Source organism: Carlito syrichta, unplaced genomic scaffold (genome assembly GCF_000164805.1).
Source record: "Carlito syrichta isolate Samal-C Ts95f unplaced genomic scaffold, Tarsius_syrichta-2.0.1 Scaffold124278, whole genome shotgun sequence".
Taxonomy (NCBI): Eukaryota; Metazoa; Chordata; class Mammalia; order Primates; family Tarsiidae; genus Carlito; species Carlito syrichta.
In genome coordinates, this window is record NW_007068374.1 from 21,931 (window position 1) to 27,166 (window position 5,236).

The following is a 5,236-nucleotide window of genomic DNA, read 5'->3' on the forward strand; positions in this document are numbered from 1 at the left end:
GCGTGGTAGCGCGCGCCTGTAATTCCAGCTACTTGGAAGGCTGAGGCGGAAGGATCGCCAAAGCCCCAGCAGGTGGAGGCTGCAGTGGCCGGAAGCAGTCACTGCACTCCAGTCTGGGCAACAAGAGTGAGACTCCAACTCAAAAAAAAAAAAAAGAAAGCACTGTCTGTTGGATGAATGAGCAAATTCCAACCCATTCACCCCCACCCCAGGTTGAGCCACGCAGGATACTTCTGAGACATTGCAGGATGCAGTGAACACTGTGTGTGTTCATCTTTTCATCTTTGCATATACAGAAAACAAAGAAAACCTAAAAATCGCCCAAATACTGCTAATCTGGGGAAGTTCCCTCCTGCTGATGTCTGTTGCCATAGTAATGCGTGGTTTGGCACTGATGTCCGTGTCCCATGTGTTGCCAGTCACTGGGGGTGGTGCCCTCTCCCACATGTGTCTCCTACCCCCTCCTTTGTCTTCCTCTCCCTCTTCCCTCCCAGTTTGGACACAGATGGGGCCAAGGAGGCAGACTGAGGATGATCTCACAGGGACACGTGTCCAGCTGCTGAGTGCACTGAGCACCTGCTGTGTCCAGGGACACTGGGACTCATGCGTGCATATGAGCTGACCCTCCTGGGGGTCTGATGCCCGCTGGCTTCTCACTGCCTTGTGTCCAGTGCGGTTGGACTCCTGACAGAGTGGAGGCCAGGTAACAAAGGCCCAAGAAGCTTATCAGTCAAGACACTTGAGACACTTCGAGGCCTAGAAGGGTTTCTCTGTCCTTTGACCATGTTATCCTTTTCCTGAGAGATAAGGAGTCCAAGCCTTCCTTGCATGGTTGAGCCCCAACCCTAGGCTGTGTGTCCAGACAGTGAGGGCACCTTGTTTTTCCTTGGCCCCTCACCAAGGCAAGGATATTCAGCTGGGCAGCAGCATCTTGTCAGGCAGGGAAGACAGGCCTCCAGGACTAGGGAGGGTTCGGGGCCAGGCCCAGCCCTGGGGCAATTCTCCTGGTTCTCAATTGATGAGAGATGCCCATTCTGGCCCTTTAGTCCCCAAGGGGGATGCAGGAGAGGATGCTGGGTCCCTACACAGCTCCAAGAGGCTCCCCTGGAGCTCAGGTTTGGAGGTCTCCCTCCATTCCCTTCCTTCCTCCTATGCCTCCTGCACCACACACCAGGCCCAGCCGCCGCCTGTGCCAGCTGTAGCCCACCTGCCGAAGAGACAGCCTGCCTTCCTCTGTCAGGCTAGTGTCTAAACCCCGAGGAAGGGCGCAGATTCACACTGTTTAGCACAGGTGTCTGACTCTTTTTGTTTTGTTTTTTTTTTGAGTTGGAGTTTCACTCTGTCACCCAGACTGGAGTGCAGTGGCCACTCCCGGCCACTGCAGCCTCGACCTGCTGGGCTCCCGCGATCCTTCCACCTCAGCCTTCCGAGTAGCCGGAATTACAGGCATGTGCTACCACACCCGGCTGATTTTGTGATTTTATTGTAGAGAGGAGGTCTCGCTGCCCAGGCGGGTCTCAAACCTGCAGGATCAGGCAATCCACTCACCTCAGCCTCCCAAAGGCACAAGATTACAGGCTGAGCCACCAAGCCCGGCTAGGTGTCTGACTCTTGTCCATCGGACGGGGGCAGAGGGTTGGCCTCATTTTATGCCTGTGGCAGCTGCCACAGCTGCCAAAGGCTCAGGGAGGGACCGCTTCTCAAAATGTGTGACCAGGCATAAGCAGGCTATCCTCTGCGGGTCCTTACTCACACCAACCAGCCAAGGTTGCTACAGCGTGCAGGTCAGTATCCTGTGTGTGTGTGTGTGTGTGTGTGTGTGTGTGTGTTCCTTCCCAGTCACCAGTGAGCCTGGGCCCCCTCTGGTGCTGGGAACTGGGAAACCCAAAGGGCCTTCGGGGGATAGCAGACGGCACCTGTCAAAGAAGGATGGAGATATATTTGCCAGAAATACAAAGATTTGTCTTTAGCCCTTCCACTATCATATGTCATCTGGACACTTGTCACACAGCGCAGGGGAGACTGATGAAAGGTAGACCTTCACCGCCTCTTTGGAAAGTAGGACAGGAGGCTGAGAACAGAAGCTCTGTGTGCTGGGGTAGCCTTCTTCCCTGCCTCCTCGGTGCCCTCCCCCAGGCTGCTGTTCTGACCTGGGGGAGACATGGTGGGTGCAGATGTGGCCCCAGGGTAGTTCCAGACACATGGGGGCAGGGCTGCCTGGCCCCTGCAGGAAGACAGCAGATACTGGCAGCCTCAGAGGGAAATGGTAAAATCAGAAAATCATCACAACTCAGCTGAGTCAGGAGGAATCAAATTGTGCCTTACAAACTCAAGGCTCTATTTTTGAGTTGGCGTCTCTGTCGCCCAGACTGGAGTGCAGTGGCCACTCCCAGCCACCGCAGCCTCAATCTGCTGGGCTCCAGTGATCTTCCGCCTCAGCCTTCCAAGTAGCCGGAACTACAGGTGCGCGCTACCACGCCTGGCTAATTTTTTGATTTATTGTAGAGATGAGGTCTCCTCAAGTTGCCCAGGCGGGTCTTGAACCCACGGGTCAGCCAATCCACTCACCTCAGCCTAAGGCTCTAATTTTACTCTAAGAAATGTACTAGCCGGGCTCGGTGGCTCAGCCTGTAATCCTGCGCCTTTGGGAGGCTGTCCTTCTTGCTGGGTTCTTGCTTGCTCCCAGCCAGTGCACTCCAGTCTGGGCGACAGAGTGAGACTCCAACTCAAAAAAAAGAAAAAAAAAGAAATGTACTTTACCAAATTTGAAGGTGAGAATAAAAGTCCTTCCCCACTGCATAAAATATCAGTAAACCCAGTGAGGCTTTGTGGTCTCAGCTGCCAGAGGCTACAGGGCAGAGTGTGATCTGAACCTAACACTGCCTATTACATGCAAAATGCTAATTCAGTTTCCAAAGTTGTAAACTTAAAATATCTGAGGCCAGGCTCAGTGGCTCAGTCTGTAATCCTAGCACTTTGGGATGCCAAGGTGAGTGGATTGCCTGAGTCCACTGATTCGAGACCAGCCCGGGCAACTTGGTGAGCCCTCATCTCTACAATTAAAAAAAAAAAAAAGCCAGGTGTGGTAGCGTGCTCCTGTAGTTCCAGCTGCTTGGAAGGCTGAGGCGGAAGGATCGCCGGAGTCCAGCAGGTCGTGGCTGCGGTGGCCAGGAGCAGCGGCCACTGCATTCCAGTCTGGGCAACAGAGTGAGACTCCAACTTAAAAAAAAAAAAATATGGCGGGTAGTTTTTTGTGTTTAGCCCTATTGAGGTATAATTGACAAATGACAAACTGCTCCTATGTACAGTGTGCGTTCGATCACTTCTGGCACATCTAGTGAAGACACAGCACCTTCACAGTTATGAACCTGTAACCTGCCAGCCTCTCTCCTGCTCCCAGCAATGCCCCCACCTGTCCACACCCTCTTATGTCCATGTGACTGTGGATATGCTCTCTCACAACAAATTAGTTTGCATTTTCCAGAAATTTCCATAGCCAGAATCTTCAGGTATGTTGTCTCTTCCATCTGGCTCCCTTTACTGAGCGTGATTATTTTGAGGCTCACCCATGATGCCGTGTATGCCAAGTTAGTCCTTCTTTTCTCTCTCTTTTTTTTTTGAGTTGGAGTCTCCCTGTCGCCCAGGCTGGAGTGCAGAGGCACGTTTATGGCCACCACAGCCTCGACCTGTTGGGCTCAAGTGATCCTTCCGCCTCAGCCTTCCAAGTAGCTGGAACTACAGGCACGTGCTACCACACCTGATTTAAAATGTATTTGTTGTAGAAATGAGGTCTTGCCATGTTGCCCAGGTTGATCTTGAACCCATGGGCTCAGGCAATCCTTGCACCTCTGCCTCCCAAAGTGTTGGGTTGACAGGCATGAGCCACCAAGCCCAGCTGTCCTTCTTCTTGCTGGGTTGTGTGCGACAGTATGGATGTACTAGTGTTTACTCATTCACCTGCTGATGAGTATTTGCGTTCTCCCCAGTTATTTGCTGTCACAAATAAAGCTGCTATAAACACCCATGTCCACGTGTCCCTCCCAACTTAGCCTCCCAAGTAGATGGAACTAACTACGGGTGTGTACCATCACATGCAGCTAATTAAAATTTTTTTTTCTTTTTTTTTTTTTGAGTTGGAGTCTCACTCTGTCGCCCAGACTTAAGTGCAGTGGCCACTACCGGCCACCACAGCCTTGACCTGCTGGGCTCCGGCGATCCTTCCACCTCAGCCTTCCAAGTAGCCGGAATTACAGGCATGTGATACCACGCCCGGCTGAAAAATTTTTTTTTGTGGAGTTAAGTCTCGCTATGTTGCTCAGGATAGTCTCAAACTCCTGGGATCAACTAGTCCTCCTGTCTCAGCCTCCCAAAGTGCTGGGATTACAGGTGTTAGTCACCATGCCTGGCCTAAAAAATTATTCTTTATTTATTTTTTTGAGTTGGAGTCTCACTCTATTGCCTAGGCTGGAGGGCAGTGGCACACTCACAACCACTGCAGTCTCAACCTGCTGGGCTCTGGAGATCCTTCTGCCTCAGCCTTTCAAGTAGCCGGAACTACAGGCATGAGCCACCACGCCTGGCTAATTTACTTATTTATTTATTTTTATTTAATTAATTAATTTATTTATTTTGAGTTGGAGTCTCACTCTGTTGCCCAGACTGGAGTGCAGTGGCCGCTCCCGGCCACCACAGCCTTGACTTGCTGGGGCTCCAGCGATCCTTCTGCCTCAGCTTTCGAGTAGCCAGAATTACAGGCGCACTACCACACCCGGCTGATTTTTGATTTATTGTAGAGATGAGGTCTCACCAAGTTGCCTAGCTGGGTCTCGAACCCGCGGGCTCAGGCAATCCACTCACCTCAGCCTCCCAAAGGCGTGGGATTATAAGCTGAGCTACCGAGCCCGGCTAAAAAATTATTCTTTAGATATAGAGTCTTGCTCTGTTGCCCAGGCTAGAGTGCAGTCTGCAGCCTCCAACTCAAGAGATCCTTCTACTTTGGCCTCCCAAAGTGTTTGGATTACAGGTGTGAGTCACTGTACGAGGCCTCTGGATAGTGTTATTGTTGACAACTTAGATGAACCTGGAGGACATTATTACTGTCATTTTTAGAGATGAGGGTCTTGCTATGCTGCTCAGGCTGGAGGGCAGTGGCTATTCACAAGCATAATAATAGCTCACTGCAGCCGGGCTTGGTGGCTCAGCCTGTAATCCCACGCCTTTGGGAGGCTGAGGTGAG